Below are 19520 nucleotides of genomic sequence, written 5' to 3'. Positions count from 1 at the left end.
AAACAGAAAAACAGATTGTGTTCTGCAGTTCCTTGAGTCACAAGGAACACGGCTTATTGAGTGCTCCTGCTGCCATTGTTTTGAGGGGCAAGGCTGCAGATATCGGCGCGATCCGAGGCGAACCCTTGATGTGTCATCCTGATGTCAGCGTGTCCTGATCTATTGATCCCTTGTTGGTTTGAACTCTGAGGCCCCCGACAGCTGAGAAGTCCTTCTGGAGGCACTCCGTTCGATTCCCCCCAGGACACCCAGTGCTGCTGCTGCTGTGGTGCCGCCAGCGCCGGCTCACCAGCTCCCCCTGCTGGCTCTGCCATCCACTCCTCCAGAATCCAACAGAGGGTTCTGTATCCTTGGCAACAACAGAATGGCCACATCCTCTAGGATCCATAAACTCTCTCTGCCTTTGGCACAAAATGGGTCCATTTTGTTAAATATGTATACAAAGTAGAGGAAATCGCTGCTGAAATGATACAGTGGTGAGATATTTGTTTCAGACTGCGAGCCAAAGTAAACGCTTTGCCAGTTTCCAAGCTTTTTTAGACACCAGAGGAGATATACAGAACAATCAGGGGGAATGAATTCAGCCTCTGTGCCACAAATCTGCTTTGTCAACACATTAACTCACCCGGAGGACAGTTCTGCACGTTTACGATTTTTTTTTTCTTTTTCCTTCATTCTTCGTGTCTTCCCAGGCGTTAATACCGAAGCTCCGATATATAGAATGTATAGCAATACACGGAATGTCAGTCAATCTTTTCCTTAATCTATAGCACCCATCTCTCTGTCTGTCTTTCTCCCCCGTCTGTGGGAGAAATCAATTGCAGATTGATACGCTAAAGCTTTTCTCCGTCAGCACATTCTACCTCCATTATCCTGGCTCCATTTCCTTCATACTGTTTTACCTCTCTGGCACAGTACCTTCTGATGAAGTGAGAATGACTCTGCCCCTGCCCCTGCCCCTGATCCTGAATTTCCCACCTCTGTGTAAAAAAAGTAAGAACGTTTGAGGCTCGAGGCTTGATAGTGGCATGGGTGCCAGATGTTCATTTACGATGGAGAGGGAACAGATTTGTGCGGAGCACCGTGGCTCTAAAAGCCAAAAGTGCAGCACAATGGCATTTCAACGTCCATCTGTCATCTATTTACAGTGCCTGAGCAAATAAATTCCGACGTGGCATAATAGAAAGAAATGAAGTGCTTACTCCGTTTTAATTCATCGGCTTGCCCTCTCTTCCTCTCTCTCTTTCTCTCTCTCTCTCTTTCACGCTGTCTATCTGTGTCTCTCTGTGAGAGAAGTAGTGAACGTCTGTGGTGGGCTTCACGAGAAAAGCCATTCGGCAGCTGTCATTTTAAGATCTAAAGCTGAAGGAAAATGTGTTCTCGGACTGCTTAAGCTTTAATGAAATACCACTGCAAATGCCATAAACCTGGCATTTAGTGGACCCTGAGTCTCCCTCACCAGCGGGCAGCTTTACAGCTCACCTTCGCCGACGGCCTTTGGAGGAGAAGTCGAAATTAAAAATTCTAAAAACTTTCTCTTAAGGTCAGCCATTGTCATGAAAGTTAAGCGATAATCGTAAGGTCAGATATCAATGTCTGCAAGGCCCCCCTCTCCAATCTCCCACTCAGTTATATTCCAATTACTGTTGGCATGGAAACGACAAATAATAAAAAAATAAAGAAAGAAATATGTGGCAGGAATCGTAATTACCTCTCTTTTTTCTGGTTCCCCTGCTGCCGCTCTGACTAAGCATCCGCCGCATGTGTGTCTGCCTCTGGCTACCTGAGTAAGCATGCGTCACTTGTGTGTGTGTGTGTGTGTGTGTGTGTTTGTGTGTTTGTGTGAGTGTGTGTGTGTGTGTGTGTGTGTGTGTGTGTGTGTTTGTGTGAGTGTGTGTGTGTGTCTGTGTGTGTGTGTGTGTGTCTGTGTGTGTGTGTGTGTGTGTCTGTGTGTGTGTGTGTGTGTGCGTCACTTGTGATCTTGTTGTTTTGCCTCAGCGGGCTGCAGCCCTAATCTAATCTATCTGAAATGAACCGCGAACCGGAGGGACCCTCTCTTGCGTGGGTGGTCAAAACAACGGAGCCTGGCCCCAAAACAAGCCTGTGGAAATCCTCTCACAAAGTCTACATCAACAGAGGAGACACACACTGACGGTGGGAACTTGAGCACCCAAATGATTCAATTTGAAATGGAATTGAGGGCTAGGCCTTTAAAATGACTAAGCTGAAAACACAGTGAACATGAAAAGTTACCCACTGCTGGGAATTCACAGAAACCACAGGGAAGTAACAATCATCAAGACAGAGAGAAAAGAGAGAGAGAGAGAGAGAGAGAGAGAGAGAGAGAGAGGGAAGTAACAATCATTATGTCATCAAGGAAGAAGACACAGAGGATGCATGACAGAGAAAAAGAAACAGATGTATGATGCATAAGTGATATTGCGATAGAGAGAAATGCATGAAAGAGAGGGAGAGAATTACATTATACAGACAGGAAGATGGATAAAAGAGAGAGGGATGCATTAAATATGGAAGAGAGAAAATAAAGAGGCAGAAGAGAGAGATGCACACTGCGTGTAAGAGTGAGGTGCGAAAGAAAGAGAGAGGGTTGCATGAAACAGCAAAAAAAGAGAGAAAGAGAGTGATTGATTTGGCCTGAAATGACGGAACGTCAGTGGATGCAAATAGTTTGAACTGTGTGGAGAGGTGTGTGCCACAGGTCATTCTCATTAGGGACACCAACTCTCTAATCAGCCCGGCTCCGCTAAACTCATTTGTCTCCTCAGCCGTTCTCCCTCTCACTCTCCCTTTCTCTCTCTTTCCCTCGTTCTCTCTCTCACTCTCCCTTTCTCTCTCTTTCCCTCGTTCTCTCTCTCACTCACTCTCTCTTTCTCTCTCTTTCCCTTGTTCTCCCTCTCACTCTCCCTTTCTCTCTTTTTCCCTCGTTCTCTCTCTCTCACTCTCCCTTTCTCTCTCTTTCCCTCGTTCTCTCTCTCTCCCTCTCTTCCTTTTGCTCACTCTCCCGCACTCTTGTTTCTCTTTCTCCCTCCCTCTCTCTAGCCTCCAGACCTCTCTCTCCCTCTCACTCTCTCTCTCTCTCTCCCTCTCTCTCTCTCTCTCCCTCTCTCTCCCTTTCTCCCTCCCTCTCTCTAGCCTCCAGACCTCGGCTCTCAGTGGCGAAGGTGAGAAACATCTTCCTGGGAAGTGATGGAGGTTTCTGCTGAGGCTGCAAAAGTCTTTCTCGTCCCAACCCCTTCTCCCTTTCTCTCTTTCTCTCTCTCTCTCTCTCTTTTTCTCTCTCCCCCCTCTGTCTATCCCTCACTTTCTGCTGTTCCCTGAACGGCTATTTGTGTGACTCCACACACATTACAATCTCAGCCATCTCAGCAATCTCAGCCGGGTGTTTGTCTGTAGTCCTACGCTGGCTGGTTTATTTCAATTGACTAAATCACTGATGATAAATGACCAAATCACACCCATGTAAACGAAGAGGATATATCCGTGTCGAGCACTCATAATAGCTGTGCACCTGCTGTCTGCAGTGCTAGATATCATTTCCCCAATTGGCTTACTAGTTACTGTAATATCCACTGTGGATGCCTGCCTTGCCTTACATCAGCCTACTGTATGTTAGGGCCTTTATTCCAAGGTGAAGTCCAAACTAGCATAGCACAAACTAGCATAGCACAAACTAGCACATGCGGTTCTGTTATTATAGCTGTTTGTCTTTGTTGTTGCACAATTTTTGCTGCTAGTAAATGTGTGTTGTCTGTTGTGTTGTGTGTTGTGTTGTTGTTATTGTTACGTTTACCTCCGTGTCAGCAGGGGAAGCCGTGTTGGCTTAATGTCTCGTCCAGGGACTCAAACTCAAACCGTCCATTAAATCCCAGACTGACCTGAGGAGAGCAAAGACGACAGCTGGACATCGATGCCTCAGTTAGCCAGGAAGATCCCTGTGGTCTACAATGGAGGGCTGAAGGCCATTAATGTATTCACATGGAGATGGGCCCAGGTTAAATGTCAATATGAAATCTATATCTTCTCAACCTTAATAGACACCCAAGGTCCTGAGTGATTTCCAGTTATACTAAATTTGCTTTCTGCCCAACCCCCATCTCTCCCTTCATCTACTCTATGTGTATGCAAGTACCCTACCTGAAATTACAGCCGAGTACACTTACCAGCTTTTGATTCAAACTGGGCCTCAACTGTTGTGTTTATGGAGTAGCTGTTACAACATGGTGATTGCATTTAATTGTTCTTTGCCACGGTTCTTTCCACACATCTAGACGTTTCCTTTCATTTCCAAAACAGCGTATGAAGCTGTGGCACTCTGCCATGGCAATGGGGGTGGGGGTCAGGAGGGTTGGGGGGGTGGGGGGGCCTTGATGATGGATTATCAGAAGCCAGCCTACCTACCTCCACATGCAGTGGCACGCCACTCACTCTCGTCAGTGTTTGCTGTATTGGCCCTTTGCAGGTTTTTACGTGACTGTATTACGTTGCATTTGCATTCTAATTCTGTACAAAGGCGTCGGCTTGTTCAATGGGCCTCGGCGAGATGAATGTTGCTGCTTTACAACAAACAGGGGACATCATTATGCAGATGAGGCAGAAATTACATCTCTGAGCCGTGCCCGTAAAAAGCCGTCTCCACCGTTGCGTGCCGCTCTATGCCGCCACGCCGTGCCAAACCCCGTGAGCGGACGGGCGGTGGGGCTGTGAAAAATCTTTCGCCCGGGAAACGCACACACACACACACACTTCTTAAATGTCATTACGGTTACATTAGGAGGCAAGGGAGTGCGCAAGAGCTGCTGAAGCGAGTGGAAGGATCCCAAGCTGATGAGCTTGTGAGATTTGATTTCTCTGTTCTGCCTCTCTCCCCTCCCTCAGGGAGCGACCGTGAGAGGCAGCTCTTGAGGAAATGTACACCATTTTTAATCACAGCATTCATGGAGCAAACTGCAACTAATTGGCTTTAAATTTTATGCTAATTGCCATTTACACAGCTTGACTTGTCATGATTGTGCAGGACACAGGGCGTGTGTGTGTGTGTGTGTGTGTGTGTGTGTGTGTGTGTGTGTGTGTGTGTGTGTGTGCGTTGGAAAACAGGGTGGAAAGGGCAGTAGTTGCCACTTACACCCGTGACACTTTCTCTCGAATAAATGCCAGATTAACGAACGGAAATTACTTGGTCCATCCATGCACGACTCGCACGAAGTAAAGACATGTTCTTAAAAAGGTGAAAGGTCAGATCATCGCCTTCCTAGAGATTAGCTGAGTCTGTAAAAGAAGTGACCCACACACACACACACAAACACACACACACACACACACACACACACACACACACACACTGTCCATATTGAATGAGATTAGCTGAGTCTGTAAAAGAAGTGACCCAGTCCATATTGAATGAGAACCAAAATCGTTTTAGAGTTATCTGCAACCTTTAAAGACCCATTAAGATCATGCAGAGCATTAGAGCATTCTGTAGCCAAACAGGATTATGTCGAGAGACTTGAATTATTCTATAAACTGACGTGAATTATACACACAAGTCCAGAGAGCTTGCACAGTTTCACAAACTCAGATTCACGAATGGAAAAGTCACATGTGGGGAAAAAGTATAACTTCTCATGTGGGACATGGCAAATAAAATAAATGAAACAGAGACTTCATAAATCCGAGGCGGCGGTCGTGTATCTGTCACTCTGTGTGTGCTTACACATGTCTGTGAGAGAGAGAAGGAACAGCTGGTAAATCATTTACATACAGAAATGACATTTGGCCTGTGTGATATATTTATATCGTATTTAATAATGAAGTTTGCTGTTGCGCATATGAATAGAGTTACCCAGTAAGTTTAGGAGTTTGACTAAAGTGAATTTATTAGCACCGCTCCTCGTGTTCAAGAGCATTATGTCGAATGAGCTCGATAGGAAATTCTCTACAGTGTATATATGCAATGTACTCCAATGCGCTGTGTGGTTTGTCACTAGTTTGCATTTATATGAAGTTATTCCGCTTTTAAGGAGCAATGTGGCACATGTTGAATGCAGACATGCCATCAGTGTGAGCAGGGAAGGAACTGTGTGTGTGTGTGTGTGTGTGTGTGTGTGTGTGTGTGTGTGTGTGTGTGTGTGTGTGTGCGTGTGCGTGTGCGTGTGCGTGTGTGTGTGTGTGTGTGTGTGTGTGTGTCGTTGTAGCTCCATGCTCCATACCAGATGTAAACCCACAGTGAAATTAAAGTAACAGGCCCAAAGGAACAGGGTCCACTGAGATGACTCTCACACACACTTTCAAAAGCTGGAGCACAATTCCTTGCATCTGATTGAATATGTGGCTTCACATCAATTCAATTCATTTAAATTGAATTTGAATAGCACCAATAACAATTGAAAATGCCTCAAGGGGCTTTACCAGAGCCCAGAGCCTGATCCGCCCCCTCTCTTAGAGGAATCACTAAGGCGACAGGGGCAAGGAAAAACTCCCTTTTTACAGGAAGGAAACCATGAGCAGACCTACTGTATGTGGGCAGAAAAGTAGAGAGATAGGGGTGCAGAAGGGAAAAGGAGAGAGAAGGAGAAGAGAGAATCAGAACTAGGCAGATGGATCCATGCACAGATAAAAACCAACAGCAGAAATGCACTATATGTTCATGATCCATACAAATAAAAGAAAGTATATATATGTGAAATACATCGAATGATTTGTGGGTAAAATGGAGAGAGCCAGCATTCAGAGTGTTGGTTGTGGAACAGCTCAGTGGTTATAGAGTGTCCTCATCAGGCTCCTTCTGTGGCCTGCAGAGAGCAGGTTGGGTGCTTGTGTGGGGGTACTGGGTGGTGTACATGACGTAGCTGTGTGCTTGTGTGGGTGTTTTAGGTGGTGTACATGACGTAGCTGTGTGCTTGTGTGGGTGTTTTAGGTGGTGTACATGACGTAGCTGGGTGCTTGTGTGGGGGTACTGGGTGTTGTACATGACGTAGCTGTGTGCTTGTGTGGGGGTTCTGGGTGGCCTGCAGAAAGCATGTTGTGTGCTTTGGTGGGGGTACTGGGTGGTGTACATGACGTAGCTGTGTGCCTGAATACAGTGTGAATGTGAGAGTGAATAATTTACTGTTTAACCCTCTATACCCCAACGGAATTCTAGAACACTGCAGCAAAATCCCACGAAAAACAGAGAATTCCTTCATTTTTTGTTATTCTGTAAACAAACAGTTACAGTTAGAAAACAAAAGAAAAATTACAATTACAAGTTTGTTTTGTTTGAAAGGGCATAAATTCTTTGTTAATATGATATCAAATATGTATTAGTGACTTCTACAAATATTAAAATACAAATCATTACACACACCCTAAAGTTCAAATTCATAAGTTTTGAACCGTACAGCAGATGTAGTTATTATATTTAATATATTCTTAATGGTTTTTATTAGTATTTGTTATATATTTTGTAAATAAATGAATAAATATTAAAATAAATATTAAAATATTAACACTACTTAACCATACAGATTACCAACATTTTTGCTAATTTGGTGGAAAACACCTAACTCTATGCCTCTTCAAAAGCATCCTGGTGCAAAACATTTGTGGAGGAGGTGAAGGTGTTTGTGAGGATAAACATCCACCTGGGTATCCATCATATACCCTCTTTTCTTGACTACTGTTCATCTGATCCAGCCTTACAAGTGTCCTATGTGGCAGACACCAATGCCATGAAATAAGTAAGAGGAGTTATTCAGATACCTACCCTGTTCAAACCCAGGGATAGCAGACTCTGGTAACAAGCTTCCGAAAGTGAGACCATTACAGTTTTTTCCAATCATTTTCACACTTGGTTCAATACAATGTACTCTTTCTCAAAACACTTAACACATCCAGCAGTAGACCAACTAAATGGGATACTTTTCCATTGCTTAGATCCGAAATGCAGTCAATGTTCACCACCAGCAAAATGCTGTGCAACTACAGCATTTTTTTTTTCAAGATATTTAGATACTCTGTTCAAAACAGTTAACTTTAGTTTTTTAACCAGACACAATTTAGATCACTGTAGATGGAAAGATGCTGTATTTTCAGACAAATTAAATTATACACTTGACATAAGACAGATTTAGTTTTTAGCCTACATAAATGTATATAGTTTACATCTTGATTGGAATTTAGTTTACATCTTTGTTTTGTTTGTTTTGCAGCCTTGCTGGTAGCACTACCGCTGTGCAGCATTTGCGTTGAAATGTACATACATGTAAAATATAGATGTACTGTAGGTGTCAATGAAGACATTTTCCCACTATTACTGCTGCATATGAAAGTGACAAAGTGACCCAAAAAGGGAACTAAAACAAACATGTCTATCCAAAGTGATTTACACTATCATCTTTCACTGGCCAGGAATTGAACCCAGGTCAGATAGCCTACTTGTTAGCCAACAACACTAACCACTGTACCACTTATCACACCTGGCATTCTTGCCACACAAAACTTGTATGTACAAACCAACGGAAAAGTTTGTTTTTACAGTTTTTTCCAATCATTTTCACTCGTCTCAAATACCATGTACACATTCCCAGAACACTTAACCCATCGAGCATACCAGTACACTATGTGAGGGTAGTAATAGATCTAATGTCAGACTATAGACTACAGACTGTAATGTCAGACTACCTATACAAACACCACCACTTGTAAGCTGACAACTTTCCATCTTCAATTCCGTCAGTGAGAAACCTACTATGTCCTACTGAAGCTTCCTTATGCTCATCAGGCCTCTCGCTGTTCCTCTCCCCCCATGTCCTCACTTCTCTTTGCTGCCACAGCACCCTCACTCACTTCTCTACCCTCAGATGAGGTGGAACAACTGACATCCTGACACATAAAAGAAAAAGAAAAAACTATCCTATTATTGTAAGCCATCACAGTGGAAGTCATTATTGTTTCATCCATTTTTATGTCAATTGTTTTATGCCACAACATCAGCTCAATTTCCCAGTGTGTACTACATACAGACAAGCTATATCACATCTACTATAGATTTTTGTAGTAGTGATGTCCTATACCTTGGTCCTGATTTCATTGTGATTAGATTTTCCGCAGCATAAAAGCTGTACAAGCTTAAAATTTAACATCATAACATATTACTAGTTGGCTGTCGAATAATCTGCTGAATACCATTTCAATATGAGGTTTTCAATATTCAATGATGACCTTGCTATTGATTGTAGCTACTGTTGTTACCATAAGCTTACAGCTCAAAACAAATGAGGGATTTGAAATACTAGTAGAGATGAAGGTTTTTTTTTTACTATACATGTTATTTATCTTAAACTGATCAGTTTAGTAAGTGATGAGGCTGAGTCAATAGCTGGCTATCAACCAACTCCAGACGAACTCCTCAGACTAACGTTACCTCAGTCAATGTAGATAGCTAGCAAGTAAGCTGGCAAACTGGTCATGGAAATTGAGATGACGATACAAATTGTAAGACATTTCTTCTGAAAACCAGAAAACACAGCCGATTGCCCACGTTGTTTATTTGTGCAAATAATAGCTCTCACCCACAGACGCGGGTGCTTCCTTCGTAGGTTGCTAAAGTCACGAATTGGCCGCCATTTCCACAAGTGAGGTAACGTGAAAATTAGCTTTACTGAACGTCCCTCAAAGACCAATTATTAAATGTTACATATCTCTGCTAATAAAAGTGTCATGGCTTTACAATCTATTCAAACATCACTGATCTAGCTATGACTTTTGTCTATGTATACGATGAGGCTGGTGCTATTTGTAAACCAACACTTCTCAGTTACTGCCATACGAAGACGTTACTGGCGAGTTAGCTAGTCAGAAATAAACAGGAGGATACTTATATTTCTATTTGAATACGGTTTTTTATTTCTGACTTCTCAAACAGGATCGTTACTGTCATACAAACGTGATTAGTCGTCGTCATTGGTGCACAAAAATACGGTATCATCCAGTGAGAACAGATGTAGACGTCTCTGATTTCTAGCCTTTACTCCAACAGACACTGTAATCTTAGGCGATCTGTCAGTAGCGAGGTTAAATTAGCAAATACTTAAAAAAAGCCAATGACAGCATATCACGTTTCCGGTTTCAAAATAAAAGTAAGAAGTTAATCTATCCATTAGCGGTGTATTTTTTCATATATTAATGTTGTAGTATTAACACCGTGTCTTTAAAAGTTACGGCCGTCGACGGCCGCTATGGGATTCTACAAGAAGGCCGTCCACGGCCGCTATGGGATCTAGAGGGTTAAGTCTATGCTTCGTGTTCTAATTTCGAATGTATGGTTGTTTGACTCATTAGTTAATGTTAGCGTGTATTTACTGTTAGTCGTCAGAGTCAGTGTGTGTGGGATTGGTGCCCTAGTGTGGTTTATCCTAATGTGCTGGGGTCTCTGTGGAAAAAAGTAGAGGTCCTGGTAATAGCCAATCAAATAAATGGTGTTTTCAGTTCCTGCCTGGTAACTAAATCTTAGACGAATTCTAGAATATTGATTGGTTGTCAACCGATCGTTTTTTGAGTCAATCCATCGTCTACCCACAGACTCGTCTACTCTTACCCTCTGTCGTGTGCCCATGTATAAATGCCCATGCCAGTCTGCCATTCTGTATCAGTGCTTCAATGTTGTGCTCGTTGTGCATAGAAGCCAAAGACACAAATGGCTCTGCATGACCGGTACACTATTAGAAGGATAAGCAGTGCAATGAAGCAGAACACGATGTCAGTGATGGCATCAGTTCATATTACAGGTAAGTAGGCTGGCACACAGTATGCAAATGTATCAGAAGCAGAGTAGAATTTGTGCACAACAGTTTGGTGGAATTGGGCAGCTGCAAGCAGAGAGTAAGGGGGGAAGACAAGAGACTAAATGAAATGAGTGAACAGAGCTAGGTTGCCTGACACGCATATACTGTATGTAATTACAGGTGATGAAAAGCAGTGGTATCATAGCCATCAGCATTCGCAAGCAAAGGTCTTACAATATAGGAAAGAAACAACAGGTTATTGATCAGAATGTGTCATCGTACACACACAAAAAGTGATGCACTGACAAATATCTAAACTTTTCATTTGTTTATGTTTTTATGCTTGAATTATTCCATGGCATGCCACAGGCTATCCAGGGTAAGGGGGTGAAGGTTTTTAAGAGGTTGAGGGAAAGAGAGTCCCCCCGGAATTACAGACCTGGATTAAGGAATCCGAAGGGAAGGGAAGAAACCAGGAAAAAAAAAACACGTCATCTTTGTCACCCGAAGAGAATGACCAGTAATATGGCCACTTAGCACAATACGACATAGCACAATATGACATAGCACAATATGACATATCACATTATGACAGCACAATATGACATGGCACAATATGACATAGCACAATATGACATGGCACAATATGATATGGCACAATATGACATAGCACAATATGGCATAGTACAATATGACATAGCACAATATGACATTGCACAATATGACATGGCACAATATTACATAGTACAATATGACATAGCACAATATGACGTAGCACAATATGACATAGGACAATATGACGTAGCACAATTGATATGGCACAATATGACATAGCACTATATGATATGGCACAATATGACATAGGACAATATGATATGGCACAATATGATATGGCACAATATGACATAGCACAATATGATATGGCACAATATGATATACAGAGAAGAAGAGGTAGAAGGAGAGGTTGCTCGGCATGGTGTAAGGGAAGTATGTTTCGGCAGGTGTCAGATTCTCAACTATAAGATGCACTAAAGAGGAATGTTTATACTCTAGATGGAAAGGGTGTCCACTTATCTGATGGAGACAGGAAGCTTATTCCACTGGAGGGGGGCTTGATAGCAGAGGGCTCTGCCTCATATTGGAGGGGAGTGGATAGCAGAGGGCTCTGCCTCCTATTGGAGGGGAGCGTGATAGCAGAGGGCTCTGCCTCCTATTGGAGGGAAGCGTGATAGCAGAGGCCTCTGCCTCCTATTGGAAGGGAGCCTGATAGCAGAGGGCTCTGCCTCCTATTGGAGGGGAGCGTGATAGCAGAGGGCTCTGCCTCCTATTGGAGGGGAGCATGATACCTATTGTGCTTTTGGAAATTCAAGCTGATCTGCTCCCTGGGAACAAAGGGGTCTTGTAGGGGATAATTCATTCCTTGAGGTAATTTGGAACTAGGCCATTTAGAGCTTTGTATGTAAGAAGAAGTACTTTAAAATCAATTCTTCTTTTGACAGGGAGCCAGTGCAGAGAAGCAAGTACAGGTGAGATATGTTCATACCTCAGGTAAATGGTCGTACCTGCAGAGCCCCAGCTGTTGCAAACCAATGCGTGACAGACATAAAATGATTTACACTTAGCAAAGTGTCAGGAATTGGTACCATATTTCATCCATAATGACTGGATTTTCAACACACCTGTCGCAAGCAGAAATGCTTCAGTGTCTTGGTAGGTGTTTCTCTGCATTCTTCACAGCTGCTGCTGTCTTCTGTGTGTTCTTGATGTTGTGTTGTTCTGTAGTCTTAAAGGAGAACTCCGCATTTTCTTCATCTGGGCCCCATCTTTTTGGGTCCAACGTTTTGCGAGGAACAAAAATGAACAATTATCGGTCCAGCGTTGAGTTATAACTCTATAACCGGTAACTACAAAACAACTATAAAATGTAATCCTATGGGGCAGGCCTCCGTGTCATATTAAACCACTTGTTTTCGCCACTGACAGGCTCACAATGCAAAGTGTCTGACAACATGGAAAGGATGACTACAGAGATTGCTTCTTCCCTGTTAGGAAGAAGAGAAAGGTAAACTAATGAATGTGCAAACAGTCATTTTCTACAGTCTCTTTACAGTTATTTAGTTTAACAGACACAGGTCTATCTCTGCAGGGATCCTTTAACTTCTGCGTAGTTCAGTTCAGATTGAGATATGATAGAAATTAAAGGACTTTATTCATCATTAGTTTGTGCTTGTGATCTTTCCAGTGTTAATATCTTACAAAAGGCTATGCCTTCATCAGACTGTCATTTGTGAGGTGAAGCTGTTGCCACTCCACATCAAAGAAGGCATCAAGCATTCTATCCTCTTCTTTGCACAGCCAATTAAATTATTTTGAGAAAAAAAAACATCCTTCATCATGATTGTTGATGCTTTTGGCCAAAAGGGTCTATAAACACTTATGATCTTACTACACACAAGCCTTGAGTCGTCTGTGCTTTTAACACAAGTGCAAACAGCACTTGTTTGGAAAACTGCCACCGAAAGGCATGAATGTAAATGTAGTTCCTGGCACAAACTGAGGATACACTCTCCCTTAGCCATAATTGTTAACACATTCTGGCTAAATGCTAAACAGTTATATAGACCTGGAGCAGCCAGACTTATTTTTTATTTTACAGTCAAGCTCAGGTTGATGTCTTGTTTAGCCTTTGGTTAGTGACTTACATAAGCCTATGTTTACAAACAGATTAGTCTTAGTGTGAAAAGCCACTGGACAAATTCCAGAAAATTCATGACACATATTCAAAAGAGAACATATATTAGCTTATGTGTCCCACATCTACAAAAATCAGGCACCCTGTCATAAAATACAGCGCTTTTATGTATTATGGGACTCACATTTCAATTGAGCTGGCTAGCAGTGATGTGATGGAGTAGTTAAAGTCATAATGTTTGAAACCTCAGTGTTGTTGTTCCCAGGAGTCATATATCTGGTTTTAGGCTGTCACTCCGACTGGCCCCTCAAAACGGCCTTCATTTGTGTGTGAGGCGATGTTGTGATGCGTTGACAAGCTTCTCCCATCATGCCTAGGAAGACCACAGGGTCTTAACTGAACGCAGCCATTGTTATTTTTCATTTTTCAGATCGAAGAGTCTCCTTTGTCTCCTTTCATTAGCCACTTCTGTGATCCATCCATCCGTCTGAGAAGATAACTGGCTCTCTGCGGCCTTTGTGTCTAGCTTCCTTGAGATGGAAAATGTCACGGAAGGCAGTGAAGTCCTCCAAGTCAATCATAGCGCTGTCAGAGATGATGGATGGTAATTTACCGACAAATTTGATCTGGAAATAAAAAATAAATATGGAAAAGAGAGACGTGGCGCAACCCCAATCTGGGTCTGAATGTCAGAAAGAAAATTCATGCAGGAAGAGCCCCAGATTCAACCTTTTTGTGAAGGTGCATGGTTCTGTGGTTTGTTTGGGATCCTATGTAGTTAAATCCACTGGGTTTAGCTGGCTTAGAAATATGGACAGTTTACTAGCCAGGGTTCTAAAAGGGATGTGAGGGTTGAGAGACCTCTCAGGATCGTCTCTCATTAAGAACTAGAGATGCAATTCCACAAGATTTAGTTGTTGAATACCGTAACCTATGCAATTACGGGGATGTAGACGTCACCCTACGAAATAAATGTTTGAGTCCTACCACCTGTTGACATAGACAGAGTACATATCCAGGAGCATGGGTAATAGCGTCAGATGGTAAAAACTAATGTAAGCACTCAGTTCATATCTGTGACAGCAGGAAAATAGCAATATTCGGTTCCATCAGTCCTCCAGATGAGCATTTCTATGCCCACACAAGAATGACTATGTAAACAACAACTTACAACAGGATATCAGCCATATTCGCTTCCATCAGACTGGCCAATCTTTCTCTTAAGGTCACAATTCAAATCCATCCAGTATGGCAGCCGCGGAGTGATTTCATTTTCATACCCACATATTTCGGTGTCTGCAAATGTAATCCAACTCTCGTCTCGAGTTCCACTGCCAGTGGGCAAACAATTCAATCCAAGTCTCGTCTTGTGTTTGTGCTTCCTGATCGAGTCAGCTGCTGCTGGATAAACAACTATACTTAAACATGCCAATAGACACAGCGCTGCAACATAATTCATATCATGACAACCATGGGATAAGAAACGGCCCTGAAAAACCAATAAATATAATAATAATAATAAAACATAAGAAGTACATGCACAAGCATGCACACACTCATGCGCGCACACACACGCATACGCACACTCACATACGCGCACACACGCACACACACAGGCACACACACACACACACACACACACTCACACACGCACGCACACACACACACACACACACACAGGTACACACACACGCGGGCACACACCCACACACGCGCACACATGCACACAGACACTCAAACACGCACACAGGCACACAGGCACACGCACACACACACACACACACACACACACACACATGCACACGCACACACACACACACACACACACACACACACACACACACACACTCACAGGCACACACGCACACACACACACACACACACACACACACACACTCACAGGCACACACACACACACACACACACTCACGGGCACACACACACACACACACACATACCTTGGTTCAGCCCCAGAGAGAGGTCCACCCAGACTACTCATCAGCGAGATGATGAATGTATAGTGTCTAGGGTTGCCACCTGTCCCTTATAATACTCGATCATTCCGTATTGAAAATTAAAATGCTGTGTTCCGTTTTGAATCAATGAGGTACGTCGTATTTTCATGTCGTAAATTAGATCTGCAAAGTGCCGATAATAACTTACGATTATTATAAGATTATAAAAGCAAAGAGGAGAAGTTTCATTTCAGTGGAGAGCTTCACAATACGTGACATCAGCATAGTTGCAAGTGCTCTGTTTAGCTCATAAACAGTGAACTTATTATCTCACTCACTTTAAGATTTGTTTTTGGGCTTTTTATGCCTTTAATTGACAGAGCAGTGAAGATTGTGACAGGAAATGACAGGGAGAAGAGGTGGGGAGTGGACAGGAGAAATGGCATCGGGAAGGATTCGAACCCGTGACCTCCTTGAGCGCCAAGCCCGTCGGGGCTACTGTTTACTGCCACAGTGCCCCCCGATCTCACTCACCTTTGACCCCTTCTGTGCCCTCTTCCACTCAGTCATTCTGAAGGTCAAAAAGTAGGCTACTCATTGAAGACCAAGTGAGAGGGAGTGTAACTGTTGCCACTATATTAGTTTCATATTTTTTAAAAGCTTTCCAATGGACTATATTTTGTATTTGTATGTAGCATTACTGTGTAATAACAGATTATACTTTTATTTTGGAGCCTCAGCTGAGGTGCTGGTTAGACCGCAAGACACAGAGAAGCAAGCTGATGTCGTTGCACACACGTTAGTTAGTACGTTAGTTAAGAGAAATCACATTAAGATATTAATGCCTTTAAAAGGTGGAAAGGACTATAAAAGGAGATCAGAAGATTTCCTTTCAGAGCATGCAGCCAACAAAGTATTTTGTCTGTTTGTTATTTACTTTAACTTTGTGTTACTTTTGATAAGACTTCATTAAAAACCTGTGAAGGAAACCATCTCACTGTGCTTGGGAGGGTGCCAGAGAGAGAGAATATCAACAATATCTTTCATCATGTGGCATAACAAGCAAGCTTACCCTTCTTAAAACTAAACCATAAAAAGGGAAAGCCATAAAAATGGTTTGACTCAGAATGCAAAAATATATGGAAAGAACTAAGGCAATTATCCAACCAAAAGCACAGAGCTCCAGACAATCAGGACCTACGGATTCATTTTGGGATGCACTCAAACTAAGAAAGAGCACCACCTCAAAAACCAAGTCAACCTAATTGCAGAATCAATAAATTCAAACAGCTTTTAGGACCACTAGTAGATACAATTACAACAATAATAATCTAGCCATTCAAGATGGAGATGTATGGATAAAATACAAAGACCTATACCAAGAAACCCATAACATAATCGAATGAGACCAAATGCATGAATTTTTTTACCAATTACAAATAGTTATTAAGGACTACCAAAACCCATTAGATTATGAAATTACAGAAAAAAGAATCAGACTAAAAACTGAAAAGCCTGTGGACAGCATCCTAAATGAGATGCTTAAACACACAGCCTATACATTCAAAACAGCCATTCTGAAACTTTTCAATTTAGTACTTAGAGTCGGCTATTTTCCTGAGATAAAGAGTGAAAGACTGATATAAAACCACATATTTTAAAGTGGAGACAATACAGATCCACACAATTACTGTGGGACCTGCCTGCATAAATTCATGTGTGGGAAAAGTCATACGTGAAAAGAAACAATGGCGACAAGAACTCATTCAAGCTTGTCTGGTAGACAAGCATGGTAGGTACACTGTCAAACTTATTCTATTCTATATGTAAAGACAACAGAATAACAGTGATTTAACCGAACAATATTTGTACAATAAAACAGAGATTTTGAACAACGGTAAATGAATGAGTGTGCAGTGAAATTTGGTATGGTATTAGCGATAAGTGTGCTTTCAAACACCCCAGCCAAGATGAACCAGTTTAGAGAGTTATGTGGGGATTTACAATAAGGACTGTAGAAGTCTCAGTTGACGCTGAAAAGTATAACAAAAGTCTGTTGCGTCGGACATTAGGTCAGCACAAAGGACTAACAGGACCAACAAACGAAGAGGGAGTCTTTTTTCTACCTCAAAAGAGCAATAAACTTGGAACTATCAAAAACTGCCTGGTTTAAAATTTTCAAATCAACCATCAAACCCATTGCATTACATGGCAGCGAGGTGTGGGGTACACAAATTCAACAAGACTGCATTTACATTTACATTTAGTCAATAGCAGACGCTTTTGTCCAAAGCGACGTACAAGGGAGAGAACAGTCAAGCTAAGAGCCATCAAACCTGGTGTAACAATAAAGACTGGACAAAATGGGACAAACATCCCATTGAAATCCTGCATACGGAGTTCTGCGAAACAATCCTCCAGGTGCAGAAAAAACCTCTCAACTCTGCAGGTACAGCTGAATTAGGCCAATATCCTCTACTGTAAAAATATTGGGAAAAAATGAGCTGTACATTTTTGGAATCATATTAAAAGAAGTGACCCACTCATTTCCCTACAAAGCCCTATGCTGCCAGGAGTTAACCCCATAAAGGAGTCCCCTCTACCTACTTCTCCTGAGGCTATGTGAACCGTCAACCACACATTCACATTACACCACGACCACCTCAGCCTCAAGGCTCTGGACATTAGAACCGAACCAAATTATGAAAAAGAAATACAGAGATCACTGGACAAAACTAGCAAAATCCTACAACTGAATGGAAACATATGTTACTCTAAACAGACAGTACAGTACACTGTGGCAACCTACTGCGGTGTTCTTACTGTGACCAGGCAACAGTGGAGACAGAACTCCACTTCCTAACTCACTGCAACCAATACCAAAGTCAATATCTAGCAAGAAATAATAATAAAAAATCCTTTATCTAAGTGAGACTCCTGAACTCTACTGGGAGAAAGGGAGAACTGCTGCAGACTGGCAGCAAGATATGTAGCAGCTCGCCATGAGCTCCACAGTTCTGTGAACTCCCTGTCCCACATGGCTAATAATACATTTTTACTAATTAATAATGAACTTTTTATTTGTTTAAATCCTATGCTACTTACCTACAGTACCTTCCACAGCCAGTCTTGTTCTGCATGCCTTTTGTACTGTTACTGCTTGTTTGTTCTATTTTATTTATTTATTTATGTTTATTTCGATTGTGTAGTTTGTGTCAATATGCTTTGGCAATGTTGTACTGTATGGAGTCATGCCAATAAAGCCATTGGAATTGGAATTTGAATTTGAAAGAGAGATTGCTGCTGGCTCCAGAGAGAGTGACTGGCTGAACAGCTGCTACAGAAATTAAAAAGAAAAACTTGTTTTGAACAGGCTACGGGGAATACTTTCATTTACTGATGGGTTGCGTTTGTTAAGGATGGGCACAAGGTTTGTGTTTGTGATGTCTCAGTCTTGTTTATGTCTAAACAATCAGTATTACAAACCCTACAGTATAATACAAATACACTTGTTACATTTATTCAAATTCAGAACGCTTTTCATTCTTTGTCTTGCTCTTCAATCCCACATAGCTTCAGACCAGACACGAGGCCGTCAGATTTACTCATGCATTTCATTAGCAGGCATTGTGACGTAAAGATGCAGAGCATCACACACACATATACTCATAAACACACAAACACACACATTCAGAAACACACACACATGCACATGCATACACACAGACATGCATACAAATGCATGTATTCACGCACACACACTTTCTGATGTAGATGTAGATTTTCATGTTTCTGTTTGTTTACACACACACACACAAACATAAACATGAACATCTACATCATAAAGTGTGTGTGTGAGTGAGTGAGTGTGTGTGTGTGTGTGTGTGTGTTCGAGTGTGTGTGTGAGTGTGTGTGTGTGTGTGTTCGAGTGTGTGTGTGTGTGTGAGTGAGTGTGTAAGTGTGCGTGTGTGTTTGTGTGTGTGTGTGTGTGTGTGTGTTTGTGTGTTTGTGTGTGTGTGTGTGTGTGTGTGTGTGTGTGTGTGTGTGTGTGAGTGTGTGTGTGAGTGTGAGTGTGAATGTGTTCGAGTGTGT

The sequence above is a fragment of the Sprattus sprattus genome (genome assembly GCF_963457725.1).
Source record: "Sprattus sprattus genome assembly, chromosome: 20".
NCBI lineage: Eukaryota > Metazoa > Chordata > Actinopteri > Clupeiformes > Clupeidae > Sprattus > Sprattus sprattus.
This window is presented reverse-complemented; position numbering follows the sequence as displayed.